Here is an 11,843-nt window from a genome sequence, read left to right as displayed (position 1 = left end):
ACGCCCTGACCTTAGAGAGCTTTTTTTGTCTCTATTTTGGTTGGTCAGGGTGTGATTTGGGTGGGCATTTTCATTTTTCTATGTTTTGTATTTCTTTGTTTTGGCCGGGTATGTTTCTCAATCAGGGACAGCTGTCTATCGTTGTCTCTGATTGGGAACCATACTTAGGCAGCCCTTTTTCCCACCTGTCTTTGTGGGTAGTTGTCTTTCTTTGTTGGCACTATAGCCTTAAGCTTCACGGTTGTTTTGTAGTATTTATTGTTTTGTTCGGCGTCTTTTATCTAATAAATAGAACATGTACGCTCACAACGCTGCACCTTGGTCCTCTACATTCAACGGCTGTGACATTGCCAAAGTTTAGCTTGAGAAACCCTTTGCTAAATATTCTGTCACTTTAAAATTATGTTTGCTCAACTTGGCTTATGTATAAATTAATATTTGGTCATCTTAGATAACAACTGTAACTGGTTACACAGCAAGACTGCTTTTAACACAGACTGTTTTCAACTTAGACATTTAAACCCACATAACATTCATTTATACAGTAATTATTATTAAACTTGTCTGTAACTGGCTGGAATTTGGACTAACAACCTCTTGGTTCATAGCATTCCAATATTCCTTCTACCATGTCTGAATGAATTATCAGTTAACGTGATTCTCATCATTGATTTGATTAACTTATTTTAGCAATTGTAGATTTTTCTGTATAATTGTCTAATGTTGGTGGGGCATATTATTTGGTTTTGATGTTACTCCTGAATCACTCCGATAAATATAATAGTTTTTATTGAGTGTACTTTTAACAGAGCTGAGATTTCCATTAAAGTGAAAATTAAAACAGACATGGTAGAGTAGCAGGAAGATTGGAATGAGCCAAGCGGCTAAGTTCAAATCCCACTGGAGGACATGTTGAATATGAATTATTATAAAAATGGACAAACACAATGTGTTGTGTGTTAAGCTAGTTCCAGAGCCTTATTTTTAGGTAAGATGCCCAAATAATGATTTTAAGTTGAATGAATATATGAGGCAATTTGAGCAAATGCATCATTTTCAGTTGAAAACATTTTCGCTTACATTGGGTTCACTAAAAAGGTTTAGTTCAGCTAACACTTTGACCGAAAAGTTGAGTAAATTAAAAAAGGCTGTGGAACCAGTTACTTAATCATGTTTAGTTGAAACAACTCTATATTTTCTTTTACAGAGTATATGTTTGGGGTTAGTGAGCTGTAACTGTCCTGTGCAGGAGCTGGTTGTAGGAGCTGAGCCTGGTATTCAGTGCTGCCTGAAGGCCAAACAAGGAGCTGTTTGTGTGTTTTTGGCTGAGAGCAGGGAGCTGGCAGAGCAGAAGCTGCTGCATGCAAATAGCATCTCAGCGGGGGGAGTGAATGTGTGATTGGTGACTAAAATCATTACAGGACGCCTGGTCCCTGTGTCCTTGGCTGGGCTTCCCGCTTCCTCTAGCTAGCCTTTCTCGCAACCATCCTCCCTTTTTCTATATTTCTCTCTTTTATCATCTCTCCTCTCTATCATCTCTGTCTTTTTCTCTTTTTTCACTTGTCTCGCTTTCTGTCTATCCTGTGCAAGCGATAATATTGAAATGGAAGGAGTATCAGACCACTGCAAATCTACCAAGACCTGGCCGTCCCTCTAAACTTTCAGCTCATGCAAGGAGAAGATTGATCAGAGATGCAGCCAAGAGGCCCATGATCACTCTGGATGAACTGCAGAGATCTACAGCTGAGGTGGGAGACTCTGTCCATAGGACAACAATCAGTCGTATATTGCACAAATCTGGCCTTTATGGAAGAGTGGCAAGAAGAAAGCCATTTCTTAAAGATATCCATAAAAAGTGTCGTTTAAAGTTTGCCACATGCCACCTGGGAGACACACCAAACATGTGGAAGAAGGTGCTCTGGTCAGATGAAACCAAAATTGAACTTTTTGGCAACAATGCAAAACGTTATGTTTGGCGTAAAAGCAACACCCTCATCACCCTGAACACTCCATCCCCACTGTCAAACATGGTGGTGGCAGCATCATGGTTTGGAACTGCTTTTCTTCAGCAGGGACAGGGAAGATGGTTAAAATTGATGGGAAGATGGATGGAGCCAAATACAGGACCATTCTGGAAGAAAACCTGATGGAGTCTGCAAAAGACCTGAGACTGGGATGGAGATTTGTCTTCCAACAATACAATGATCCAAAACATAAAGCAAAATCTACAATGGAATGGTTCAATAATAAACATATCCAGGTGTTAGAATGGCCAAGTCAAGGTCCAGACCTGAATCCAATCGAGAATCTGTGGAAAGAACTGAAAACTGCTGTTCACAAATGCTCTCCATCCAACCTCACTGAGCTTGAGCTGTTTTGCAAGGAGGAATGGGAAAAAATGTCAGTCTCTCGATGTGCAAAACTGATAGAGACATACCCCAAGCGACTTACAGCTGTAATCGCAGCAAAAGGTGGCGCTACAAAGTATTAACTTAAGGGGGCTGAATAATTTTGCACGCCCAATTTTTCAGTTTTTGATTTGTTAAAAAAGTTTGAAATATCCAATAAATGTCGTTCCACTTCATGATTGTGTCCCACTTGTTGTTGATTCTTCACAAAAAAATACAGTTTTATAGCTTTATGTTTGAAGCCTGAAATATGGCAAAAGGTCGCAAAGTTCAAGGGGGCCGAATACTTTCGCAAGGCACTGTACTTTTAAAGAACGGCCAGCAATCCTCTACTGATGGGATGAGGTCAATTTCCTTCCAGGATACCTGGGCCAGGTCGATTTAGAAAGGCCTGCTCGCAGAAGTGTTTTAGGGAGCGTTTGACATTGATGAGGGGTGGTCGTTTGACCGAGGACACATAGCGGATGCAGGCAATGAGGCAGTGATCCCTGAGAACCTTTTTGAAAACAGCAGATGAGTATTTGGAGGGCAAGTTGGTCCGGATAATATCTATGGGGTTGCCCATGTTTACGGATTTAGGGTTGTACCTGGTGGTTTCCTTGATAATTTTTGTGAGACTGAAGGCATCTAGCTTAGATTGTAGGACTGCCGGGGTGTTAAGCATATCCCAGTTTAGGTCACCTAACAGAACAAACTCTGAAGATAGATGGGGGCTGGGGGGGGGTCTATAACAGGCAACAACAGTGAAAGATTTATTTCTGGAGAGATTAATTTTTTTAATTAGAATCTCGAACTGTTTGGGCATAGCCTGCAAAGTTCTGCCTCTGCAGTAGATTGCAACTACTCCCCCTTTGGCAGTTCTATCTTGATGGAAAATAGTTGTAGTTGGGGATGGAAATCTCAGAATTTTTGGTGGCCTTCCTAAACCAGGATTCAGACACAGCAATGACATCAGGGTTGGTGGAGTGTGTTAAAGCAGTGAGTAAAACAAAGTTAGGGAGGAGGCTTCTGATGTTAATAACGTCTTATAGCTAGGGGGCAGAATTTTCACTTTTGGATAAATAGCGTGCCCAAATTCAACTTCCTGCTACTCATGCCAAGAATATAAGATATGCATATTATTCATAAATAGAAAACACTCTGAAGTTTCTAAAACTGTTTGAATCATGTCTTTGAGTATAACAGAACTTATGTAGTAGGCAAAACCCCGAGGACTAACTGTTCAGAATTTTTTCCCCCCCTCTTGTTCACTATATTGTCTTTGCCATTGTATATTTAATAGGAACCTTTTTTCATTTCCTACCGCTTCCACACGATGTCGCCAGTCTTTGGAATATGGTTGAGGTTATTCCTTTGTTCTATGAAGACGTAGGCCAACTTGGAACTGGGGACACTTTTGTGAGTTGCGCAAGACGTGAACAGCAGTGCTGGTTTGTTTTCGTTCCTGTATTGAATACAGATTGCCCCGTCTACAATTTGATCAATTATTAACGTTTAAGAATACCTAACGTTGTATTACAAAAGTAGTTTGAAATATTTTGGCAAAGTTTATAGGCAACTTCTGAAATATTTTGAAATGACGTCTTTTTCTGGATCAAACGCACTTTATAAATGGACATTTTCCATATATATGGACGGAATTAATTGAACAAAAGGACCAATTGTGATATTTATGGGACGTATTGGAGTGCCAACAAAAGAAGCTCGTCAAAGGTAATGCATAATGTATATTTTATTTCAGCATTTTGTGTAGCGCCTGCTGTGCTAGCTCCTTTGTTTACTGCTGGTGCAGATGGGTGCATGCTATCAGATAATAGCTTCTTATGCTTTCGCCAAAAAGCATTTTTTAAATCTGACATGTTGGCTGTATTCACAACGAGTGTAGCTTTAATTGAGTATCTTACATGTGTGATTTAATGAACGTTTGAATTTTATAGCATTTTATTTGAATCTCGCGCTCTGCATTTCCCCTGGCAATTGGCCAGTTGAGACGATAACATCTCCCCTATCCATAAGAGGTTTTAACATGCATGAAACCAAGGCTTTTACGGTTACCAACAAATGATTGCGCCTGGGGACACGCAGAGCCTGGGTTAACCTTTACATCGCCTGAGGAACAGAGGAGGAGTAGGATGAGGGTACGTCTAGTGCTTTGGGGACAGATAATAAAAGGAGCAGATTTCTGGGCGTGGTAGGATAGATTCAGGGCATAATGTACAGACAAGGGTATGGTAGGGTGCGGGTACAGTGGAGGTAAACCTAGGCATTGAGTGATGATAAGAGAGGCTGCATCTCTGGACGCACTAGTTATGCTGGGTGAGGTCACCGCATGTGTGGGAGGTGGGACAAAAGAGGTATCTGAGGCATGTTGAGCGGGACTAGGGGCTACGCAGTGAACTAACTAAAACAATGATAACTGTCCTAAACAACAGTATACAAGGCATATTGACATTAGAGAGAGACATAAAGCAAGGCATCACAGGTGTTGATTGCGAGAGCTAGCTAAGACAACAACAGCTAAGACAACAACAGCTAAGACAGCAACAACAGGTAAAATGGCGATGACTGGGCAGAGAGGGTCATTAACTACAAACAGGGCTTGAGTTCGAGGCTGGGGTCGACAGATAAACAAAATGGAGTTCCGTGATTAATGAACAATCCAGCAGGCATCAGCTATATAGCCAAGTGATAATAGGGTCCAGTGAACAGCAATATATGAAACAGGGAAGTCGCTCTGGATAAGAGCGTCTGCTAAATGACTTAAATGTAAATGTAAATGTAAATTAGGTAGACGTTACTACGCTAGCAAACAGGATACACTGCGTTAAAAAAAAAAGTTAGCAGGCCGGGGCAAGTGGAAGCGTCTGCTCCGATGTCCGGCAATGGCTGGTTAAGGGCACAGCGGATGGAATTACGTCGGCAGACCAGTCGTGATGGAACGGCAGGGCTCCATGATGACAAAGGTCCAGGCCAGTTGGCAAAAGAGGTATTGTAGCTGGAGTAATTTTGTTTTCTAGCCGGGAGATGTGTCTTGCTCACGGCTAACTGGTGCTAGCCTCGGGACAAGGGCGTTAGCCACTATAGCCACTCGGTAGCAGCGATGATCTGATCCAAAGGTCATGAGTTTATGGCAGGATTCTGGTGGTGTAATAGATTCTAGTCGTGTTAGTGAAGAGTCAGGAACATTACCTGATCTAACGAGCACACGAGGGGACAGCTTTATTACAGGCCATACTGTTTCTAACTGTCTTAATCTCCCCCATAGAAACAACAGTCACAGCACCATCAACAAAAATGGAAGGGATCTGTTGCAACTCTGTAGAAGCCTGGGTCTGTACTTTGTCAATGGTAGGTTACTGGGGGGACTCTTTGGGGAGATTCACCTATTGCTCACCTCTTGGCCACAGCACAATATGATCACAGACATTGACCCTTTCTCTCTCAGCTCATTCACTGTCAAGCCACTAACAACTCTTGTCTGATCACAGCCAAATTACGTCGTTCTTCAAAAGAACAGACATGGAAACAACCACACATTCACAGCCCAGTAAGCTATACAACATCAGAAATTCAGACAGATGGGCCAAAAACAGCACAGAAGAATACCAGAAAGCAACCTGTAACCAAAATATCCAAACACTCTGTCACGTTCTGACCTTTATTTCCTTTGTTTTGTCATTATTTAGTATGGTCAGGGCGTGAGTTGGGGTGGGCAGTCTATGTTTGTTTTTCTATGATTTGGGGATTTCTATGTTTCGGCCTAGTATGGTTCTCAATCAGAGGCACGTGTCATTAGTTCTCTGATTGAGAATCATACTTAGGTAGCCTGGTTTGCACTGTTTGTTTGTGGGTGATTGTCTATGTTAGTTGCTTGTGTCAGCACAGTCCTTATGATAGCTTCACAGTCTTTATTTGTTTATTGTTTTTGTATTCAGTGTTCAGTTCTTTCTTTAATTAAATATTCACTATGAACACATACCACGCCGCATTTTGGTCCTCTGATCCTTCTCGCCTCTCCTCTTCAGATGAAGAGGAGGAAGATCGTGACACACTCAGATAACTTTCTGGATACCACATTCACTCACAGTAAAGAAGGCATCAATCTGGCAGTGAATAACATCAACTATATCTTCAGGAAAACGGCAAAAGAAGCACAATTGAAATTGATAAAAAATAAACAAAAAATATCACAGATGACAACTGGTTTGATGCAGATTGTACAATTATAAGGAAAAAACATTTGGTTGGATAGAACACTATGGTTGGATAGAACACTATCCAACCAAAAACACAGAGACCCAAATAATGGTGAATTATGCCTTCAATACTGTGAGACTTTAAAACTCTTTAAATGTACACTCAGAACCAAAAAAGCACAGTACAACAGCAAGCAGCTGACACTAATTTAGGAGTCCATAAACAAACAACTTCTGGCAAAATTGGGAAAGAAAGAAAAAAATTGAAACAAGAGCAATTAGCCCTACAAAATGATGACATATGGTCAACCCGTTTTAAAACACTCTACAACACCGTTCAAATTGACACTAACCCAGAACAAGTTTAATGGATTATAAGAAACTTCTGGCCCTCAAATTTAACATTTTGGAAACTAAAATACAGTGACCCATCTCATATCATTACCAAGCTCTGCAATGCCAAGAGCTGAGCAAACAAAAGATTCCCCTCATCCAGCTGGTCCTGGGGCTGAGTTCACAAACCTGTTCTACTAACACACTGAAGCCTCAGGACCAGGACATTCAATCACTCAGAATAAATCAATTACAACACAATCAAAACAAAACTACATTGCTTTTTGGGAAATACAAGCACAAAGCAAAATGCAGCACTATCTGACCCTAAATCAACAGTACACCGTGGCTAACTATTTGACCATGGTTACTGATCAAAGCCTTAGAAAACCATGACAAAGTACAGGCTCAGTGAGCACAGCCTTACCATCGAGAAGGGTAGACACAGGAAAACCTGGCTCCCTGTAGAGTAAAGGCTGTGCAACCACTGCACAACAGCAGAACCTGAGACAAAGCTGCATTTCCAGAACCTAATCAGCTTACACTGCCATCCCCTGTCCACCACAAATACAAAGAGAGAATAATAATTTAATAACATTAATACTGTGGATATTACTGGTTATTACAGTAGGCCTACTCCACTACAGTGTTGAACTTAATCAGCTTACTGTGTTGCTCTGACCTTAGTTATCTTTGTTTTCTTTATTATTTTGGTTAAGTCAGGGTGTGACGAGGGTGGTATGTGTGTTTTCTGTCATGCAGGTGAAAGAGGACCCAAAAGCGACTTAACAGAAACAGAGTTTATTTAAGTCCAAACAGGGAATAACAGAAATCCTCTAGTCTGTAGAGGGGAATAACTGGAGAAGCGGCCACAGACTGCAGGTCGCTTCGGGTAGGCGCAGGCCGTAGTAGACAGAGACACCTGCTCACACGCAGCATCTGATGAAGGCAAAAAACACGACAGGACAGGGCGATACACAATCACAGCAAAAACACGACAGGACAGGGCGAAACGCAATCACAGCATGGTGAATACTAAACAAGGAACCGACGGGACAGGAACGGAACACAAAGGAATAAATAGGGACTCTAATCAGGGGAAAGGATCGGGAACAGGTGTGGGAAGACTAAATGATGATTAGGGGAATAGGAACAGCTGGGAGCAGGAACGGAACGATAGAGAGAAGAGAGAGCGAGAGAGTGAGAGGGGGAGGGGGAGAGAGAGGGATAGAAAGAGGGAAAGAACCCAATAAGACCAGCAGAGGGAAACGAACAGAATGGGGAGCACAGGGACAAGACATGATAATAAATGACAAACATGACAGTACCCCCCACTCACCGAGCGCCTCCTGGCGCACTCGAGGAGGAATCCTGGCGGCAACGGAGGAAATCATCGATGAGTGAACGGTCCAGCACGTCCCGAGACGGAACCCAACTCCTCTCCTCAGGACCGTAACCCTCCCAATCCACTAAGTATTGGTGACCCCGTCCCCGAGAACGCATGTCCATGATCTTATGTACCTTGTAAATAGGTGCGCTCTCGACAAGGACGGGAGGGGGGAGGGAAGACGAACGGGGGTGCGAAGAAAGGGCTTAACACAGGAGACATGGAAGACAGGATGGACGCGACGAAGATGTCGCGGAAGAAGCAGTCGCACAGCGACAGGATTGACGACCTGGGAGACACGGAACGGACCAATGAACCGCGGAGTCAACTTACGAGAAGCTGTCGTAAGAGGAAGGTTGCGAGTGGAAAGCCACACTCTCTGGCCGCAACAATACCTTGGACTCTTAATCCTGCGTTTATTGGCGGCTCTCACCGTCTGTGCCCTGTAACGGCAAAGTGCAGACCTCACCCTCCTCCAGGTGCGCTCACAACGTTGGACAAACGCTGAGCGGAGGGAACGCTGGACTCGGCAAGCTGGGATGAGAACAGAGGAGGCTGGTAACCCAGACTACTCTGAAACGGAGATAACCCGGTAGCAGACGAAGGAAGCGAATTGTGAGCGTATTCTGCCCAGGGAGCTGTTCTGCCCAAGACGCAGGGTTTCTGAAAGAAAGGCTGCGTAGTATGCGACCAATCGTCTGATTGGCCCTCTCTGCTTGACCGTTAGACTGGGGATGAAACCCGGAAGAGAGACTGACAGACGCACCAATCAAACGACAGAACTCCCTCCAAAACTGTGACGTGAATTGCGGGCCTCTGTCTGAAACGGCGTCTAACGGGAGGCCATGAATTCTGAATACATTCTCAATAATGATTTGTGCCGTCTCCTTAGCGGAAGGAAGTTTAGCGAGGGGAATGAAATGTGCCGCCTTAGAGAACCTATCGACAACCGTCAGAATCACAGTCTTCCCCGCAGACAAAGGCAGACCGGTAATGAAGTCTAAGGCAATGTGAGACCATGGTCGAGAAGGAATGGGAGCGGTCTGAGACGACCGGCAGGAGGAGAGTTACCCGACTTAGTCTGCGCGCAGTCCGAACAAGCAGCCACGAAACGGCGCGTGTCACGCTCCTGAGTCGGCCACCAAAAGCGCTGGCGAATAGACGCAAGAGTGCCTCGAACACCGGGATGACCAGCTAACTTGGCAGAGTGAGCCCACTGAAGAACAGCCAGACGAGTGGAAACAGGAACGAAAAGGAGGTTACTAGGACAAGCGCGCGGCGCGCAGTGTGCGTGAGTGCTTGCTTAACCTGTCTTTCAATTCCCCAGACTGTTAACCCGACAACACGCCCATAAGGAAGAATCCCCTCGGGATCAGTAGAAGCCACAGAAGAACTAAACAGACGGGATAAGGCATCAGGCTTGGTGTTCTTGCTACCCGGACGGTAAGAAATCACAAACTCGAAACGAGCGAAAAACAACGCCCAACGAGCTTGACGGGCATTAAGTCGTTTGGCAGAACGGATGTACTCAAGGTTCTTATGGTCTGTCCAAACGACAAAAGGAACGGTCGCCCTCCAACCACTGTCGCCATTCGCCTAGGGCTAAGCGGATGGCGAGCAGTTCACGGTTACCCACATCATAGTTGCGCTCAGATGGCGACAGGCGATGAGAAAAATAAGCGCAAGGATGAACCTTATCGTCAGACTGGAAGCGCTGGGATAGAATGGCTCCCACGCCTACCTCTGAAGCGTCAACCTCGACAATGAATTGTCTAGTGACGTCAGGAGTAACGAGGATAGGAGCGGACGTAAAACGTTCTTTTAGAAGATCAAAAGCTCCCTGGGCGGAACCGACCACTTAAAACACGTCTTGACAGAAGTAAGAGCTGTGAGAGGGGCAGCAACTTGACCGAAATTACGAATGAAACGCCGATAGAAATTAGCGAAACCTAAAAAGCGCTGCAACTCGACACGTGACCTTGGAACGGGCCAATCACTGACAGCTTGGACCTTAGCGGAATCCATCTGAATGCCTTCAGCGGAAATAACGGAACCGAGAAAAGTAACGGAGGAGACATGAAAAGAGCACTTCTCAGCCTTTACGTAGAGACAATTCTCTAAAAGGCGCTGTAGAACACGTCGAACGTGCTGAACATGAATCTCGAGTGACGGAGAAAAAATCAGGATATCGTCAAGATAGACAAAAACAAAAATGTTCAGCATGTCTCTCAGAACATCATTAACTAATGCCTGAAAAACAGCTGGCGCATTGGCGAGACCGAACGGCAGAACCCGGTACTCAAAATGCCCTAACGGAGTGTTAAACGCCCGTTTTCCACTCGTCCCCCTCTGATGCGCACGAGATGGTAAGCGTTACGAAGGTCCAACTTAGTAAAGCACCTGGCTCCCTGCAGAATCTCGAAGGCTGATGACATAAGGGGAAGCGGATAACGATTCTTAACCGTTATGTCATTCAGCCCTCGATAATCCACGCAGGGGCGCAGAGTACCGTCCTTCTTCTTAACAAAAAGAACCCCGCCCCGGCCGGAGAAGAAGAAGGCACTATGGTACCGGCGTCAAGAGACACAGACAAATAATCCTCGAGAGCCTTACGTTCGGGAGCCGACAGAGAGTATAGTCTACCTCGAGGAGGAGTGGTCCCCGGAAGGAGATCAATACTACAATCATACGACCGGTGAGGAGGAAGGGAGTTGGCTCGGGACCGACTGAAGACCGTGCGCAGATCATGATATTCCTCCGGCACTCCTGTCAAATCGCCAGGTTCCTCCTGAGAAGTAGGGACAGAAGAAACGGGAGGGATGGCAGACATTAAACACTTCACATGACAAGAAACGTTCCAGGATAGGATAGAATTACTAGACCAATTAATAGAAGGATTATGACATACTAGCCAGGGATGACCCAAAACAACAGGTGTAAACGGTGAACGGAAAATCAAAAAAGAAATAGTCTCACTGTGGTTACCAGATACTGTGAGGGTTAAAGGTAGTGTCTCAAATCTGACACTGGGAAGATGACTACCATCTAAGGCGAACATGGGCGTGGGCTTCTCTAACTCTCTGAAAGGAATGTCATGTTTCCGAACCCATGCTTCGTCCATGAAACAACCCTCAGCCCCAGAGTCTATCAAGGCACTACATGTAGCACCCGAACCGGTCCAGCGTAGGTGGACCGACAAAGTAGTACAGGACTTTGATGGAGAGACTTGAGTAGTTGCGCTCACCTGTAGCCCTCCGCTTACAGATGAGCTCTGGCTTTACTGGACATGAATTAACAAAATGTCCAGCAACTCCGCAATAGAGGCACAGGCGGTTGGTGATCCTCCGTTCCCTCTCCTTATTCGAGATGCGAATCCCTCCCAGCTGCATGGGCTCAGTCTCAAAGCCAGAGGAGGGAGATGGTTGCGATGCGGAGCAGGGAAACACCGTTGATGCGAGCTCTCTTCCACGAGCCCGGTGACGAAGATCTACCCGTCGTTCTATGCGGATGGCGAGAGCA

Source organism: Oncorhynchus gorbuscha, linkage group LG08 (genome assembly GCF_021184085.1).
Source record: "Oncorhynchus gorbuscha isolate QuinsamMale2020 ecotype Even-year linkage group LG08, OgorEven_v1.0, whole genome shotgun sequence".
NCBI classification, from domain to species: domain Eukaryota; kingdom Metazoa; phylum Chordata; class Actinopteri; order Salmoniformes; family Salmonidae; genus Oncorhynchus; species Oncorhynchus gorbuscha.
This window is presented reverse-complemented; position numbering follows the sequence as displayed.